General features: G+C 35.6%; 1 protein-coding gene across 6 annotated transcripts in view; it reads right to left on the bottom strand.

Moving 5' to 3' along the window:
- Positions 1–20,511, bottom strand: part of CDK6 (cyclin dependent kinase 6) — a 1,418,406-nt gene that overhangs the window by 1,310,458 nt on the left and 87,437 nt on the right. The gene's annotated exons all lie outside the window — the stretch shown is intronic.

The following is a 20,511-nucleotide window of genomic DNA, read 5'->3' as shown; positions in this document are numbered from 1 at the left end:
ATCATTTGCTTAAGACAAACAAATTGGTATCTTAATCTTCTTTGTCATCTTCCAACCTACTTCTCCCACTTCTGACATAAAAATTTAAATTTACATTGATTTCTAGAGCAAAAATATACATACTTAAGGGACACCCCTGCTTTACCCCTCTTCTTACCCTGATTCTTTTCCCATCCATTCATTTACAACTTCATTTACACATGAATTTTCATATTTTTGCACTGTTTTCATTATTTTTTATTTATTCCCTTTGCTTCCATAATTTCCCACATTGAATAATGACATATCATATTACATACCTTCTCCTTATCACATGTATACAGTCTTACCTCATTTTTTCCTATCAAAATCATGCTTCCTATTTTACTTTACTATTATTAACATTTTTTATACTTTTCTCCCTTTTACACCATACATGCTATTTCCTATTAATTCATTGAACATTTTCACCCTCTTTTGTTTTATTCTCAAAAATATTCTACAATAACTATGCCTTCAATTTCTTATAACTTTCCTTTCATCTTTTCCCTTATAAATGTTGTCACCCCATTAAATACTTCTTCTTGCCCCATCCCTTTATCTAACCATTTACACATTTTTTACAAAAACATTTACTTTACAAAAAAAAAACACTTTTTCTTGCTTCTCCATCTACTTGCAAACTCATAACTTAGCCTGTCTAGTCCTGGTGCTGACTTTTTTCTCTGTTCTTTATTACTCCACATATTCTTCTATAGTAATCTTTTTTAGTTCGGTCTTAGTACTTTCAAATATTTTTAACACACCATTCCTGTTTCCCAACTTATTTTTTTATATATATTCTCTGCAAATCTTTCCCCTGCTTTCATTATTTCTTTTTATTTACATCTTACACCATCATCTTCATCATATAATGCGTACATCCATTTTCAGTTTTTTTACTCTCACTTGTTTTCATAAATAAGGTAATAACTTCTTTTTCTTTTGAAAAAAAATCTTTATGTACTAATAAATTTATTCGCTGCCTTTTTGTTTGTTTTAAGTTTATAGTTTAGTTTGTTCGTGGTACTAATAAATGTTAACTAGATATTTAACATACAACTTTCTTTCTATTTCTCTTTTCTGTTTCTTACTTTTTCTCAGTTTCTACTTAAAAGTTCATTCATTAGTTATTTATATTCCTTTATTTTTGTTTATTCTAGTGTCTACTATTAAAAGCACTTCTTATACTGTACATATATGTGTGTGTGTGTGTGTGTATTACATATATATATATATATATATGTATATATATGTACTCTATATATATATATATATATATATATATATACACACACACATATATATATATATATATATATATATATATATACATTATATCATTATATATATATATATATATATATATATATATACACACGAACACACAAGCACACACACAGACACACATGAACACAATCTGTTTGATGCTTGCATTTCAGAAACAAAAACTGAAAAGAAAAACAATAAAAATAAAAAGACTGCAAAATGATACAAAAAGTTTCCTTTTGGAATCACTGAAGCCAAAACTTTGCCACTATATTCAGACCAAATTTGTTTGAATGGTGGTAGCATCATGGTTAGGATTTTTGTAAGGTAAACTGTGAGATTAGGGACAGGGGAAGGGTAACAGTTAAGGTTAGGATGCATTAATAAGGTGGACTTGTTATTATAGAAGTTACTGCATGGCAAATTCCCCATCCCCACAACTTTTATCAGTTAAGAACTATCACTTTGTACACCTTTTTTATGTTTCATTTAGCAACCAATCAGTAAAGATCAGTGTATTTCCTAAAAAAAAAAAAAAAAAAACAATGCATTCAGATGATAAGGTATAATTGGAATAACTTGTTAAAGATGTGAGGTTCATGACACACACCACAGCACAAATTGGGGGGGGGGGTCATAAGAGCTTGCAAGATCATAACAGTAGTATATTAGCTGGTAAATCATAACTTTATACTGGATTTAAAGATCCCTGTAGCAAGAGGAAATATAAACTAATAATAAATCTCCCAACATAACTACCTTCTCAACCATATGACACCTGTACAGCTGGAATTTTTTAAACATACCTTTTTGTTGTCCCACAAATTTCATAAAAAATTTAGGTGGTCACAATTTTATGCTAGAAGTGCAATGATAAAAGAAGATCTTAATAACATGTGTTCTGTAACTGTAAAAAATTGAAAAAAATTCTGGACTGGATACAAATTGCAGTGTGCAAAACGTGGGGGAAAAAAACAAAACAGTCAACCAGCAAATAAAGACAGAAAACTCTAAACAAAGACGTAAAATAAAATAACCAGAATGACCACCACAACTTTTAGCATATACTTTTTAATAGAAACAAAGTAACATAATAACAAGATAAGTGCTTTGATATTTTTTTTTTCTTATTCAAATACATCATATTGAGGCTCCCATTTGGAATTTTGTATCAATATGGACTCGGTTACTAGCTGCAAGGAAAGAAATCACTAAATCCAGCAGTCAGAGGAATTCATCGCTGCTAAGTTCTGGGCATTTAGTATGGAAGATATATGACAGAGAGACAGAGAAAGAGAATGACCAAAGGTATTCAGAAGCAGACTTAATTTGTGAAGGGTTCATTTTAAGCAATCTCCACTGTATACAATGTCTTCTGACACCACTTAGAAGTCATATTTATATAAATTAGTATACCTGTTTCTATGTTCCAAATGCAGGCTGAAGAATTTGCAAAGTATCTGGCACAACCCTTCCTCCTACAATTTTTCATAGATTCGTTATTTGGCAAGTACTAGTCTAGCTGCCTCTGCAGGTCATTTTAAGCCTATCAAATTTTCCATTCAAAGGTCAGAATCAAATCCTGTACCTTATGTCTGTGAGGTAAACACCTCAGCCATTATACCAACCAGCAACCAGACGTTGTTACTAATGTGCCCAAAGACACAAGATTGTTGAGGTATAAAAAGTAAGTACATTCTAATTCTTAGAATAGGCATCATCCTTTGATATCAATTAATGGGAATAGTGTCTATCCATTTCCCTCTTCCACTGGCTGAAACTTTGGAAAAGTTGATTCATAATAAATTTAGTCTTTATTCAAAGTTTAACTTTCTCCTAGGAGTTGACATAGATATTCAATTTACAGCATTCATTGCTAAAAGTTTTGGAACTGTTAGTGGACCACCACGGAATTTCTTTTTCTGCCATCCATGACTGCACTAGTCTTAATGAAAGTTTAAAAAATTATTATCTAGTTACTGACCTGACCTTTTGAATTCCAGGAGGATAATCACACAGCAGCATGCTAATTAGATAAAATAACTCACATGTCATTACAGGCTGTTCTTAAGAAGAGCTGCAGTGAGCTTCAATTCCCCGAGAAGTGTGATATCAAAAATATGTCCACAGTGTAAATAGTAAAATCTCTAAGCAGTAAGCATACAGTATGTTTTATGTTTAATCAGTGTGAATATGGAACACCACACTACACATGACATGACCACTCACGTGACATGTAATTTGTGTCCTTTGCTTGTTTCTGCTATATGTGTAAAATTTCATTTAACAAAGCAAATAAAGCATGTGGTACTATGCTATAGATGCCAGCATACAAATCTGATATGTGACATTTCTTCAAAATATGACCCTTGCTACTAATCTATTAAACTCAGCACATGGAATTGGTACCTTTTAACATATGGCATCATGAACAATGTATTAAATAAAGTTCCTCAACCAACTGCATTAGAGCACTAGTTCTATGATAACTATCTAGCTATTTTAAGTTAATAATGCATTACTAGTTTGTGTTATTAAAGATGTATTACTAATTTGAACTATTATTATACTTAATAATGTACCAGCATTGCTGCTGCTAATTATTTGGTCATTTGTTAATTATGTATTGCACCCATATCATGAATGAAAAAGGTCAGTGGATCAGCTCGCCTACCTGGTTAACAAATTGAATTAACTAACCAACAAGCTAAACAAATAAATAAAGGGGCTGCAGTCTGTTAGCAATCAATAGCAATCTGAGCTGTGTCTAAAAAGTTGTCCATTTTGTGTAAGTGTGCTTTAGAAATGACTGAAGGTAACAGATAACTATCCATGAACAATGTTCCTACACATGTATGAGACTTGTTTAACAAGATTTGGCCTTTTAGACATAGTTAACAACTTTATAGGACTTAGTATACCACCATTGTGACTATCTATCAATATTTGCCAAAACAGGGTTCCATTATCTGTGTATGTTACACAGAACTTTTCTGCATACAACTGGACTAGTAGGTGTATGTTATCTGATGTAAAAACAGGTTTACTAGAAAAAAATTTGGAGAATCAATACAAAAGTCATGGTGGAATGAGAGAGTTCTTTGAATAGAATCTGAGGACTGTCAAATGATCCATACAGGAATCAACCATCCTCTTGGGAGAACAAAAAAATGACTTATCAATCAGAGACTCATGTAAACTCAGTATGAGAAAACATCCATTGACACTGGACTGAGAGAGACAATCCAAAAAATCAGGAAAGTACCTGAGAAGAAGAAGAAGAAAGAGCCATCTATCTGATAGTTAACGTGAATATTCAGTATGCATGGGTCCATATGTACACTCATGTGTACATGTATGTGTATGTATACATGCATGTACACCTTTTATTATTCTAGCATTTTAATATGAAGTTCTCTGTGACAAACTGCCAGCAAAATGTGCCCAGTATACCAGGTACTAATCCATCCAGTATTAGCTGTAGTAATTGGTATATTGTGAAAATTAAATGTTGTCTTTGCTTGCTAATTAGCAGCAACAATAAACTGTGTTCATCACATCAAGACAGTTTTCTGAGCAACTCTTAAGACCAAACACTAACAGAAATACCTTAAAATGGAATATACCAAGTACTGCTCTTGCAAGCAGACCAGGACTGTGCATTCACTCAAGTTGAACAGGGTGTGCCTGAACAGTATTTGTTTGTAGCTCAAAGGGTGATGGCTATGCAAGGTCTGATAACTTATGTTGAACTGTTGCACAGTTTTTTAGAAGCCTCATTAGAATGTTAGAGGAAATCCATCATTAAAGTGATGCATACTACAGATTTATTTTTAGATTGAGGTTTAAAATTGGGAGTACTTGTCACTCTAGAAAACCAGAATAACATCATTTTGATAGAAAATTAGTTATTGTTATGTAATTGCATTGTTAAATGCATATATACTGAGACTTGAGTGAGCTGCTAAGTTGTTTACTTCATTTAACATAGAAACGTCACAGCTATGTTAAGAAATTTATGCTAAGGATATATCTGTGTTCATATTGTGTTGTGCTGATTTTGTCTGAGTGTCTATAGGAAACACACTTATGCGCAGCATGTTGAAAACAAGCTAGCTTTTTCAATATTCCAGACACTGTTAAATGTTATAAAACATATCAACATTTTTTTATTTTTAATAAGAACAATAAGAACAATAACATATTTACAATCATAACTGAAAAGGAACAATATACACCGTCCATAATGAAGTTAAACATTTGTATACGTTCAAGAAATCAATTAAAATTTGTGCAATAATAAATGCAACTTTTCCCAAGCAATTAATTTTGGTGTTAGATTTTTTGTTTTCAGCTTTATGTTAGAATTTTCATTATCACACAGTGCTTTGGCTAAATAAATAAATTATTTTAAAATGGAGAAAATAATTGGTTTTCCATTTTTTTTGTCACAACTTTCCTTGCAACTGCAAGGATTGACCATAGTACATGCACTTGAGTTTTGGGTATAACCTCTGGTACTTGGTACATTAAATAGAATGAGAAAATCAGAAATTATACAATTATCATTCCATAAGGCATTACAGAAATTTCTGAATTCACTCCAAAATAAAGATAATGTTGTACATGCAACAATCATATGATACCAGTCAGTATCTCCAGCATTTCATATAATTCTTTTTATATATTTTTACAATTCTTTGTGATGTGACGTAACATTGATGGATAAATTTCCAGGTCTATATCCTCCAGTAGGGGGAGATTATTGTTTTTCCTATTGATCTTAGGAGTAGATTAAGTAACATTTTTGAGCTACTGTTTAGAAAAATATGCCACTGAATAGCTGTTTGTACTGGGTGGCTACTGGGTGAGATTCAAGTTAAAAACAGACAGACTGAAGCAACAAAAATAGGAGATAAAAAGCTGCATACTTAATCAATGGCAACTTTAAATCAAATTAAAAATGTCAGTTTCTTATGTTTGAGGAATAACTGTTAATGCCCTGTGAACAAGGTTCTCAGAAGTATCAGTCAGAAAATTATTTTTAGCATTGTTCTAAATAAGTTTACAAAACAAGAATTTTCTTTTCTGACTCTGCAGAAAGAAAGACACAGAAACATTTGTCTTGCTATATTGCTATGCTATTATACTGATAAACGTATAATGCTGCAGGAAAACTATCCAATAAAACAAAATGTACAGGGTGGTAATAGACACAAGAGCTTCCTGTGGCTTCAAAACTTCAGGTATTTTAATGGGATTTGGGAAAATATTCATGATGCAGAATGTAATAAGAGAGATAAATGAGATGACTGAATCTGAACAAAACTTTATTGACTCAAAAAGAGCAGATGAGATACAATTTTCTGAGATTGTTTGCAAACATATTTTTTGTGCAGACATATACCACAAGTGCAGATGGATTCTACCTGCACTGTTACACTTTGTTATGGCTAGGCTTGCCTAGGCCTTAGGGCCGATAGCCTAGTACCAACCTATGAACCTATGAACCTTAAATCGTATCAGCAGCAGAAAACCATGATATGCACTTGCTGTAATTACCTAGTACCAAAGAAGAGACTCAGTTTTACAACATCAGGCAACACGTTATGTAACCAGGGAGCAAATGCCTCCAACAACCAAGAAGATGGCTGTTATGACAGCATTACTGGACTGCGGGACAGAAAGGGCATCCCTAACATGCCAGGAAAAGCAGCTTCAACAAAGATTTTGTCTACTTAAAATATTTTACCCAGTAGGCATGCTGCATATGTTGGCTAACAGATCCACAGGAACTACTTAACAGACCTTGTATTCTGCTTAAAAAACTGGGATATCAAGGCGTGCAACTTCTAGCAGTTTTATATCAGAGTCCACGTACACTAAATGCATTTCAACTTTTCAATGTAGAGATTAAATCAACCAGTTTTGTTTAATAGACTATCAGTAAAAGAGCAAGTATGACTTAAGAGCAGGCCTTAAAGACAGCAAACATTTTTCCTCAAATGCTTCAAGATTCTCTACTCACACTGCAGTCAGAACAAACATAAAAATCAAATGTCCATCCTACTAAATTTTTTAACAACAACTTAGGTGCCCCTAAGTAACCAGGGAGATATTAAATCTCTCCTTAGGACAGAAAGCTTTCTATAAAATCGTGTGCTTCTTCAAACTCTTTACTGCAACAAATTAGGAAATGGTAACCTTTACACACCAATTAGAAAATGACATAGAGATAACTTTACTGAAAACATACAGATGCACATGCTTTCAGAATTAATAAATAAACAATACATTTATTCCCACAACTCAAGCTCAATCTTATTTTATTGCCCACTTCAACTGTACAAAATTAAATATGTTATTCTCTCAATAATAACAGTTCTTTATAAAGTATTTCATCTCTATTTTTAAACTCGGTTTGATTTCATCTAACTATTGTCCCACCTTTTGTAGCAGCCAGTACCAACTCCGGTTTACTCTCATATGGAAGGCATGCATCGTAAGTCTGTTCATGCTGCAAATTCCAGATTAGGACCTTGCAAACAGCAGTCAGTCTGGCATTTGCAACAATGGAAATGCATCAGTTGATGATCATTTTCAGAAAATGAGGGACTCCTCAAAAAGTGAGAGCTCAATACTGCCAATCAATGCTTGAAGAACAGAACGAGCATAAGGAGTGGAGTTCCTTTGGTTTCTAATGGCCCTTTGAATGTGGCATGTGATGAGCGCAACAGAGCAGGCTATAGGGACACTAATAATTTGAGTTTCAATGGACAAATTGATAGAGTTAATTTGCAGAACTGGCTTCGTAGTTGCCCTTCATTTCAGGAGCCACTCCAAAGTGAATCAGCATGAGGAGGAGGTACACTTTGAAGCACACTGCATCCTTTCAAAAATTCCTGTTTAGGAAGTTACAATTCCTGTATCTGAAGTTACAACTTGAAAATAGCTACTTGGAGGTTTGTGTTGCTAAAGGTTATGTTCCACAATGTTTACGAATGTGGAAATTTCCAAAGGTTGTAAGTTACAGGTCATCGCTATACAATGAGTTTATCAAGCATGATCTGGAACTATTAAAAGTGTGAATAAGGGAGAATGTTATAAGAATGGAATTGTAGTTCTGCAAAATCAATTGTCTTGATATGACAATTAAAAGAAACTTATTGTTTGATCATTGTTCCCCCTGCCCCTCCCCCACAGTTTTACTGTATCCCCAAAACATTTACTTTTTCACATACTTAACACCAAAAGCTGCACAGGTATTGTTAGAATTACCTGACCCACGGCCTATTCCTGGTCAGTATAACTGACTTTGGAACTCCCCACACCACATTTTCCTATAGCTTCCCAACAGAAAACATTTGAAAAATATTCTGATTCTATTGTAACATTCAGAATTTTCACTGCATCTTCACTATTTTACACTTCTCATTTTCTAACTCAAGCATCCATGTTTCCATAAATTTCTAGTTTTCCTGTGAAATAAATAAACTTCTTTCATTCTTTCTTTTATCCAAATTATCACTATGTTTAACATCTCTTCTGCTTTAAACCATACTTAATTTATAAAACTCATTTGCTAGACATAAATGTCTAAGATATCTACTACCTACAGCTTCTTCATGCAATATCTTTTTTTCATTGCATACCTCTTTTCTGACCTCATGCCATACTTTTTCTACCTTTCTATGCAACCTTGTATATTTAATTTTATATAACACCCACCAGGAAGTCCAAGAATTATATAACTGCCTCCTTTGTATGTCTTCTGAAAAGTTTCTGTTTTTTTTATCCTGAAACACCTTTCAAGTCATACAAACATCTATCAAATATTTTAACCCACTTGCTCTCTTGAATTATACTTTCATCTTCCCCAAAAGTTACCCATTTAGCCACATGATCTGAAATTGTAACTATACAAGACATACTTCATACTGCCTTCAAATTCAGAGAAAACAAATCAGTTTCAGTTTTCAGCTGAGATCTCCTAAACATAATCTTCTTTACCTTACCTGCACCCATCTAAAATGTTTTGTCATCTAATATTTTAACTTTGGTCAAAATGTTCTTTTGTTGTCCTTACATTGTAATAAAAATCATCAACTACAACCAGATCCATATCTCCCATCCACGTATCTCATTTAACAACCTCAGTGTATTCTAAAAACAGGTATGCTAAACAATTAAGCAGACTACTTATTCCACAATTTTTGCAATCTATAACCAACAATCTGTCAGGTTCTACCACTGTTGTGTCCAGCATCACAATAAACATGTTCACCAAAAAAGTAATACTTGAACTTTAATTTCTACCTATACTCTACATGGCTTCCCTCCATCAAAATTAAGAAAACTGCTGTTACTATATGCTATCTAAAAACATGCACATTCAATAAGCAAATAACCTCACATTGCACCATTCTAAACCACTCATACACAGTAAACTTCCTAGACTTTCTCTTAAATTTATTTACATTTAACCAAACTACATTAAAATTAACCTTTCCGTTTTTTGGATATTATTTGCCCTTTAGCAAAGGCTTTTTTTTTCCATGTGCCACCCTATATCTGATCCCTATATCACATACCCTTTTTCTCCCTACAAGCAATCAAAACAGTTTCAGTATTTACCATAAAATATACATTTCAAAGAAAGGCATCTATATTTCTAAAATGAATCATATTCTTTCACAAAACCCCTTTTCCACTGTTTCCAGTAATATTATTCAGCTCAGTATTACAGCCCCTTTTGCTCTTCCTCCTGAATATAATTCAGCATAACAGTATCTCCCACATTAACATTTTCTATAGTAATTTTTTCAATTTGTGTAGAAGTGCATAATGAGCATTCTTCACATTCTCACAAGCAAATTACAGCTGATCCTCCAAATTACATTTAAAACATTTAAACATACATGTTTTCACAGTTTGCCCTATTTCCTCACATTGTATTCAATGTTGTTTTTCACAATCACTTAGGCTGGCCAAAATACTGGATCATGTCTAACACAGGATATGCATAATATTAAAGCTGCACATTTTTTAAAGAAATGCTCACCTCCCATGCCCCACTCTATATATTTTAGCCATCTACTTGCATGTTAAGATAATTTATATTTGCACATAAGTGAAAACAGTCTTTGATTTCATTTGTAGATACCTTATTCAGTAAAACCAAGTACAATTCGAGGTAGGGCTGAGTCCTTGCAAAAGAAGAAGATGAGAGCCAAGTATGTGCAAAAACTTATTTAATGAGCAATAAAACAAATAGAAGTTAAGCCTGTTCATTCTTCCAACATCAAGGACTTCATCAGAACTTCTATACATTAAATTTAACCATTATTTATACCACAATCCTAAAAACATATGACACATTGATTATTAAATAAGGTTTGTGCTAATTAGTAACAATCTGAATACTTAAAATTAAAGACAAAGTAAACATCAAACCCTTGATACATATATAATAATAAAATGGCATAATAAAATAAAATAAAATAATGAAATCTGCTCAAAACTTTACTAAAACTACTGAAATAAATACATATATACATACATAAATTCATACTTATATTTATAATTTAGCAGCAGTTTTTGCACTATACTCAACTTTCATCTGCTTCTTTTGCATGAACTTGGTACTGCCTTGAATTGCACTTGATTCTGGTATATCTTATCAAGGTATACTCTCCTTTTGCTTGGTAATTACCCTTTTTCAGTAGAAAACTATACCACCATGTGTTTCCAGTCTATGCGAATACTAAAAAAAAGATAATCATTCCAAGTATAATCACATTTTATAGTTGATGGCATGCGTAATAAGTATTTCAAACAAACTAAAGACTCGGATATTATTTTACAATTATTTTTCATTCTCTAAATGAATTAGGGAATGTACATCTCCTACTAGCACATTCAGCAGCACAACTAAATTGTCCCATGCAACATACCTGCCCATGTTTATACACAACATCAAAAAATCTCTATTATTAAACACTTTCTGACTGTGAAACCATAGTCTTTGAAGTTTTTGTTCTACATCAAAAGTCATATATCTTATAAACAAATTGTGTCTTCATCTGCGTTATATCACCATTCATACACTAACAACCTTCTCACTTCATTTTAATAGTACATATTATAATGTAGTCATGACTTCCTGTTTTGCACCTGTAGTTACCCCTCTTTGTAATCTCCTTTTGTTATCCTATTCCCAGTAGTATGTCATCTTCCTCTTCTAAGAATTTCCTTCCTTGTCATCATTACATTTACATGATGCATACTTATTTTTTGTTTCTTAATGAAATTCCGTTTCTCTGTTCTTCTCCACAGCATATCAACAGTTATTTCTATTTTGCATTTGCTGTTACCTCATTTTGCAGAAACATCATTATTTTGCCCAACGTCAATTTGGGTATGCATACTTTTCAGAACAATTTCAGTGCTAACTTTATTTTCATTGCTATCAGCATTTTCATCATCTTGCAAAAATAAACAGTCAAACCATTAAAGTTCATCTTCACTACATTTTCTACATACTCTTATAATCCATTACAGAATTCCCACATTCCCCAGATTAAGAACATCTGTTTTGATATGATCCTCTATCAAATGAGTTATGTCAACACACAAATAACATAATGTGGGTTTCCCAATATTTAACTGATCCCTTCTTGCTATTCATCACAACCACACTTGGTAAATTTAATGTACTAGTTTTGATTCCCTTCTTCATGGTAACCTTGATACAGCCAAAGCTCTATTCCATACTTTTTTTTGTCATCAAGCTCTTTTTAAATATCCTACAGATTCCAGCAAACTTAAGAAAAATTGTTTCATTTCCAGTTCTTCCACATAAGTGGTTATACACTGCACTGACACTTTTTTCTGGACTGCATGTTTATATTTTTAAATACAATGACTCTCCATAGGAAAGAAAAATAATTGCAATCAGTAACAAATATTTCTGCTAAACTAAATATATCACAGATGGATCCTGTGTGTAAACGGGTCTCCTTCAGAAGGTCAAACTTTTAAAAGCTCGACTTTCATATGGCCGAGACCATATGACTGAACTTTTAAAAGTTCAAACGGTCTGAATGGGGAACTCCATAGAGAGCGGAACAGGAAGATTTCCCTTTACCACAATGTAGTGTGATCTCGGAGTTAGTATATTTAAATAGCAGGAGGTGTGGAGGATGCTATCCAATCTGTACTTCTAATCTGCACAACCAGTATTGTTTGTTCCTGTAATCCATGACCCATCTGTCTCTCTCTTTCTGTTACACCTCCATGACTCACTTCAACATAATGAGGCACAGCTTCTCTTTGTAACTTCCAGTACTGTAACTTCACATTTGACCGACAGCAAGTATTTTATGTTTCAAGCACAAAACAGCTCCATATAACATTTCAGAAAAAAAAAATGTTCATTTTTGCAATCTTAATCACCTTAATATCTTACTGCACAATATAGTGTTTTACCAGAGCTGGCATGAAACTTTACAGACAACAGAACAAAAAGATGAGTCAAAAATATGGACATTTTGCCAAAATATGGACAGTTGAGAGCTCTGACCTGAACTCTTCAACCTGGAGTCATCAAACTTGAAATTAAGATCCATATTTCAGTTGGTATATGGAGCAGGATTGCCACCCCTACTTAGTCTCTTCTAATGCTTGGAATAATCAAAAACACCTTGATAACAACTAAAGTTGACTTTCATGTAACTGTACTTATGATATGCTGAAAATATGTGCATTCAGGTTAGTCCCTAGCAGATTTATTATTCTGCAACTCAAACTAATATGTGGCCCTTTTTAATGAATTCCCTCCTTGGCAGTGTCAGTATTTTTCTTTGGCAGCCTTCAAATTACAGTTTTGGGCTCTAACAGGGACTGTACTGCCACAATGCATTAATTCTCCCTTCCTCAACATATTGTCCACAATCAGTTTCTCCTAATTATTCCCCCTTTTTCCACACCCCACATTATCCCATACCTCTCCATCCACATCTCTCCTTCCTGGCTCACCCTCACCTTCAGTAATGTCCTTGCTTCCCTTCCCTGGTATATACACTTTTCCTTACTTTAAGTACATATATGCCTATATATCACTGAGCTGTTAACTGCAGTTCTACACTGTGGTACCGAATGAGAGAAACAAGACATCAGTTAAGTTCTTTCAGTAACTGGCGTCTGACCTGGAAGCCTGCAGTTTTCCTGCATCTGATTTATTTATGTGTTTGAAATGTGTTTACTAAGATAGAGCAGTGATCACAAGAGAAAATTTTCTGTCTGATAGAAACAGCATCAGGTAAGCTCCTTCCTGTAAGCCAAAGGGAAACAAGGATGTATATTTGTCCACATAAGGCAGCAACTTATTACTGGATGGTCTGCACTTTTCATACAAGAGATCTTGCATTTTTGCCATTGCCCTTACTTCTCCCCTACAGCCTATTGTAGGCAGAGTCAATATGCCAGACATTCCAACTTAGTAATTTCCAGCTCAGAACACATTATGGTGACTGTACTGCCAGGTGTCTGAACAAAACAAAATGGCTGAACTTGAGGCTCACCTGCAACTTGAAGTGTAGTTATGGACAGTCATGAAGAAACAGTTTCAAGGTAAATATGGCAATCCTTCTACTCATGGGTTTAGCTCCTATCATGCCTCCAGGCCTAATGACAAAAATGGGAGGAATCTGTATCTGACAGAGGATCAATCATCTTTTGAGACATTCCTCAGGACCCACAGTTTGAACTCACTGAAGTCTGAGTAACACTTAACAGGGTTAATTATCAATTCATAGCGAATTATAGATCAGTCTCCATGTCTCCTACCAACCATGACAGAAAGCCAACATTCCTGTTGCTCTAAATATTTTTGTACAGAGTGATTTCAAATATCTGGCAATGAACAGGCTGACCTACTGACCTACTCCCCAAAGATTAAACATGCCCAATGCTCCTTGACCTTATAAATACTAACTTTTCTCCTAAGAAGCAATCAACCTTCGTGGGATTGGACTCAATGTCCTTAACTTTGACCTCACTAATATGGCCTCTTCCTGCACAACCTCTTGTATATTATCATCCAATATGACATCATAGGTTCCTAGTTGCATACTAGGTTAATGACCACTTGGGCAATTTTAAGTATATCCATGCATCCCAAATCTCTGATACACTCTGGTACCCTTGGTAGTGCAAGCAGGGGCTTGGGAGATGGAACATTTACAGGTTGTTTGTTTTGTGGATTTGCGGAGATCCATCAGAATGGGGTCTGACAATGCCTTGTATGCCAGGCACAGATCTCCCTTCAACAACCTGTAGGAGACAGAATACATGGATAGGGCATTTAGGGAGTCTACAAAGGACATGTTACTTATGCCCTGTATTCTTTTAGTGAGGAATCTCTGTGGACGTTCCAGTTGTTGGATATGTCTGGTTAGGCACATACCAAAGGGGGCACTGTACTCAGTGATAGGTCTGATGAATGCTGAATACAGTGGAACAATGACTTCCTTGGACTTAGATGCCATACTTTTGTTTATAAGCTGCACAAAACAGAATGTTTTTCCTCACTACTGTAGACATGTGACAGTCAAAGGCTAGAATAATGTCTATGTGTGTCCCTAAGTCCCTGACTACAGGGGCAACTCTAAGGGATGTGTTGTCACTATGCTAGTTACTAGGGGAGGATGAATTCTCAAAGGATACTTTTATTCATTTCTCTGCATTTAGTTTTAGTCCATGGCTCTGATACCAGCCCTTCCTGGAGAACATTTCTGTCAGTGTGGGATTCAATGACAGCTCCTAATTTGCAATCATCTGCAAATGTAGTCAGCCAGAGACCACTGACATTGGCCTTGACTTCAGAGAAGTAAATGTTAAAAAGGAGTGGTCCAAGGACAAATCCTTGAGAGACTCCACTTGTGACTGGCCTCTTTGAAGAGGTGGGCTCCCCATTTCTAACTTCCTGGGACCTGTCTGTGAACCAGTTGGCTATCCACTGGGTGACATACTGGTTTGTACCTAAACGTCTTGAGTTTGTCAACAATGTCTGAGTGCAGTACTGTGTGAAATGCCTTGGCTAGGTCAAGGTAGGCAGTGTGAACCATGTTGCCCTCATCCATTGCTTTGGTGACCTTCTCAAAGATGTCCACCAGGTTGAGTAGGCATGACCTACCCTTGATGACTAGGTCTATACTTAGAGGTGTGTTGTCAATATGGTAGTTACCAGAGGGGAAAACTTCCCACAGGATGCTATTATGCATTTCTTCATATTTAGTTTTATTCCATGGCTCAATACCAGTTATTTGTATGCGTTAGTCCTTCTAGGAGATTATTAACATTAGTAGGGGATTTTGTGACTACTCCTAATTTGTAATGATCTGAAAATGTGGTCGTTCAGAGGCCTTTGATATCAGCTTTGACTTTAGAGAAGTAGATGCCTAAAAGAATTGGTCCCAGGACCCATCCCTGAGGGGCTCTTCTGGTGACTGGCCTCTTTGTGGAGGTGGATTCCCCAATTCTAACTTCTTGGGTCCTGCCTATGAGCCATCTAGCTATCCACTGAGTGAAATAAGGGTTTATACCTAAATTCTTGACAAAAACAAACTTGGTTGTGCGGGGCTTTCCATTATCACTACTGATCATTTCTATGACAATTATTTCCATGGCTATGCATATAACATTAGTGAGACTTACAGGTCTGTAGTTTTCAGGAACTACAGAAGGCCCACCTCTTTGCAGATGGATGATGGTTGCTTTCCTTCATTCAAGAACTTAAATCTGTAATCTTTTTCCAGAGAAAAATGATAGCTTTTTCCCTTTAGATATATCTATGTTGAGGGAGTACTCGTATACAGATACTTGATGACCTAATCAAATTCTTCCCTAATCCTCCTTAGCTAAACCCATTGCTAGATCAGCCACCTATGATTCTGATCCTAAACATACTTTAGCAGTTGTATTGCACGGTAGATCCTATCTGCATTAAATATACTGGGAAATTAAAAAACAATATCCTGTTTGGTAAAATGCCTGGTGATCTATAGTGTTCACTACACACTGCTCTGAGGTACGTGGATCTGCAATTCAAGGGAAGTCTTGGAAGAGGATCCACATCTACTCTGAGTATAGGAGGCTATATCCCCTTCTTATAAAAGGTGTGTCACAGAGAGAGGGGGGATAGAGATGAGGCTCTCTGTGGCAGACTACTGTTGAGATGCACAGGGGATAAAGCCTGTACTGAGTGACACTGAGCACTGGAGACATCAGCCTCTCTGGTAAAGAAAGGGAAAAGTATTAGAGAAAAACCCACAGTGGTACCTGCTGAGAGGGAGACTGAGAATCCAGGATTTTTGTCTCAGAATTTATGACCAAAAGAAGAACTACAAATGTTAACTCTTTTGAAAGTAATTTGTGTTAATATGACTTAATACAACAATTATCTTTAGTTTTCATTTTTCATGTTGGTAATTCATTGTAAATGAAGCACTGTGTTTGCTAAGTACTAAATTGGTGGTTATTCAATAGGCAAAGTTTGCCATGATAACAATACCAAACTGCACTGCTTTTGGGCCTAGCAATCCAAGTGCAGATCCAATATATATGGGTCCCATTTAGATCGCCCAAAGTACACTCCACTGAATTGCAAATGAACGAGACCACATCTCCAAAAGACCACAGAACCCACACTGTAAAAGTTGCAGACTCCAAATCTGACTTCAAACCAGTGACAAGTGGAGTACCACAGGGTTCAGTCCTGGGACCTCTCCTGTTTGATATCTACTTCTCTGAAGTACAGGCTAACACAGAAGGCCTCTGGCTAACAAAGTTCACAGATGACTGCAAACTAGGAGCTATAGTCAAGTCCCCAAATGATGTGGACATCCTGCAGAAGGGCCTCACTGAGACAGATGCCTGGTGTCAGAGCCATGGCCTCAAGCTCAATGCCAAAAAGTGTATTGTTATCCCCTTTGGTAAAAACTCTATACCCATGAACTGCCACATGGGCGGCAGTCTAAACACTGAATGTGTGATAAGAGACCTTGGGACCAAGGTGGACAGTAGTCTCTCCTTTGGTAATCACATTGCCACAGTAGTCAGGAAATCCTTCTACATAGCACACTTCATCACAAAAGGGTTCTCATCCAGGAAAAAAGAGGTCATTGTTCCCCTCTACTCAACACTCATTAGACCCATTATAGAGTATAATGCCCCTTTTGGAATGTACCTCACAAGACATCTGCAGCAGCTGGAAAGGCCACAGAAGTACCTCACAAAGAAAATTACTGGCCTCAAACAGATGCCCTACACTGATCGTCTCAAAAAACTCCAGCTTTACTCCACAGCATATCGCCTACTCCGAGGTGATCTCTGCCTAACATATAAAGCTATGTCAAACCCAGAGCTGTTGGACATGCTACACCTAAGGAAATCCCAATCCCTCTGAGCTACATGCTCTAGGGACCTAAACCTTGTCACCACAATAAACAGGACTTGCTGGAGGGATAGATTCCTGTCCCAGAGACTTCCCATACTTTTATTTTTTTATTTTTTATTTATTTATCATTTTGTTGACCGGAAAAGTCCGACTAGGTTCCACAGAGCCTGTTTTCAGCGGAGGCCCGGGGAGAAATGCTCCAGATGCATGTCTTTGGAATGTGGGAGGAAACCGGAGTACCTGGAGAAAACCCACGCGAACACAGGGAGAACATGCAAACTCCACACAGAAGGCACCACAGCCGAGAATCGAACCGGTGAACCTCTTGCTGTGAGGCGACAACGTTAACCGCTGCACCACTGTGCCACCCAAGTACCTTGCAATCATAAACAGTTAATTTCCTATGCCCCTGTCGAGCAGAGCCACAGAAGTGATCCCTGGAGTGTATTTCCTATTTCCCATCCAGTCATCAAGATTTTTCTTGAAGAGTGCAAAAACGTTTGAGACTGTTAATTTATTGATGTTTGTTTTTATCTGTTGTTTTGGAATTGTGTGTTTCAAGACAGTGATCTTTCATAACTGGTCTTTTGGAGAGGATGTCTTGTTCATTTGTAATTCGGTGGAGTGTACTTTCGGCGATCTTTTTTTTTGATATGCAATCATACTCTGGAACAAGCTACTCATCTATGTCAAGCAAAGTTCCTCATTAACACTCTTCAAGAAAAATCTTGATGACTGGATGGGAAATAGGAAATACACTCCAGGGATCACTTCTGTGGCTCTGCTCGACAGGGGCACAGGAAATTAACTTTCTTGGGTTGGCGTAAGCCAGGGAACTTTGTTGGCTAGGCTTACTTAGGCCTTTGGGCCAATAGCCTAGTACCTACCTATGAACCCATGGACCTATGAACTAGTTATCTGAAAAATTCATTGAAAGGTTAAAAAGGTTAATAGAGTAAAACAGTTTATTTGGTATTTAGTGTTTGTGTACCTTATGGTACACTGTACTGTTTTTACATTTGTACAGCGTCCGCAGTTATAAATGGAAGTTGCAGTAAAGTGCCAATCTGAAAATATATCCTTTCCATCATTGTAGTGCGATCTCGGAGTTGGTATATATAAGTAGCAAGAGGGTGGGTGATGCAGGAGGCTTGCCCCCCTGCAAAAACGCTTGAGACTGTTAATTTGTTGATGTTTGCTTTTATCTGTTGTTTTGGAATTGTGTGTTTCAAGATAGTGATCTTTCATAACTGGTCTTTTGGAGAAGATGTCTTGTTCATTTGTAATTCGGTGGAGTGTACTTTCGGCGATCTAAATGGGACCCATATATACACACATATATATATATATATATATATATATATATATATATATATATATATATATATATATTCTGGTAAAATGTGACTTCTACTATGAATAATTATAATGAAAATGGGTATAAATGCTTTTGAGTTCCTGCGAATCAACAACTAAGTTTGAAAAATTAATTGTGCAGCACACCAAACAGTGGCAGAATGAACAGTACTGTTAAGTTTTTGACAAAGTGATTTGAAATTTCTGAAACATTTCTTACTAGAAAATGTGTGAAGTAAATTGCTGGAAGCTGCATGCCAAATGTATACACAGTAACTGTAAAACATCTATTGAAAGAAATGTATAGGAAAATGCTTTTACAGTATGAAGCACATGTCTAAGAGAAAAATTACCAAGGCAAATAGGAAGCATGATAAAATTGTGCTGAATTTCCACCATGCAAAAAAAGTATAATTGTAATGAATGAGCAAAGAAGCATTGCGGTCTTAAATTATCTGTGACTTACGGAAAGTTGTGGAAATTCCACTGGTAGAATGCAAAGTGAAGGAAAACAATGTGCTTAAAAATGTGAAGCAAGAACTAGCATACGGAATGATGGAAAAACATTGTGGCAATGTAAGGCCTACATTTAATACTGTGCTGAGGAAAAATGATTGCACTGGCTATTTTTTCCTGATAAAATACATCAAACAGTTGTAGAATATATACACTGGGTAGTGCTGAGGTAAAGGGTTTCATTTTTTATGCCTAAATTCAGGCAGTTCTGAAGTCTGTGTACTTTTAAAATGGTGACTACCCTGCATATGTTTGAATGCAGTCAAAATGATGTGAAAAAAATGTTGGTGAAGATATTGGCACGAGATGTTTGAAACAGCTCAAAAGTACTGCTACCCAGAAGTAATATTTCTGCATTATATATGCACAGCAACTATAAAATTACGTGGCACATGAATGAACTGTGTATTGGGAAAAGGAACCCAAGCCAGTTGCAGCCTTTGTGCTAAAAGAAAGATTGTTAGGAAACTGGAACCACAGTGAGTGGGGCATTTTCAATGAAAAGTAAACTGAATGTATGATGATATAATGTGCAGAAGAAATTTTAACAAGCTGCTGAAGCTCAGTTCAGAGCATAGTATATTACAACAGTGTAAAACAACGCTGCTTACATGAGCAAGACATTTCATGAATTTGTGAGCTGTCTTGTGTTAAAAGCAAATGGAAATCACTGTACGCTATTGCTTCTGAACAGAACTCCATTTCTTTTTAAATACACTGTTTTAACAGAAACTACTTAAAAGTCTGCATCCACCCTGCTTGTTAAGAATTCAAAGTTGTGCAGTGTGTGGAAAACACTGACAAATGGAGGAGCTTTATATAGCACTGAATTGTAATCAGTGCTATGTGTGGCAAAGTGAATAATGTCATACATAAACGGATCTTTATAGGTACTG

This window comes from Protopterus annectens, chromosome 3.part1 (assembly GCF_019279795.1).
Source record: "Protopterus annectens isolate FY-2018-M chromosome 3.part1, PAN1.0, whole genome shotgun sequence".
In the NCBI taxonomy this organism is placed as follows: Eukaryota; Metazoa; Chordata; order Ceratodontiformes; family Protopteridae; genus Protopterus; species Protopterus annectens.
This window is presented reverse-complemented; position numbering and strand designations above follow the sequence as displayed.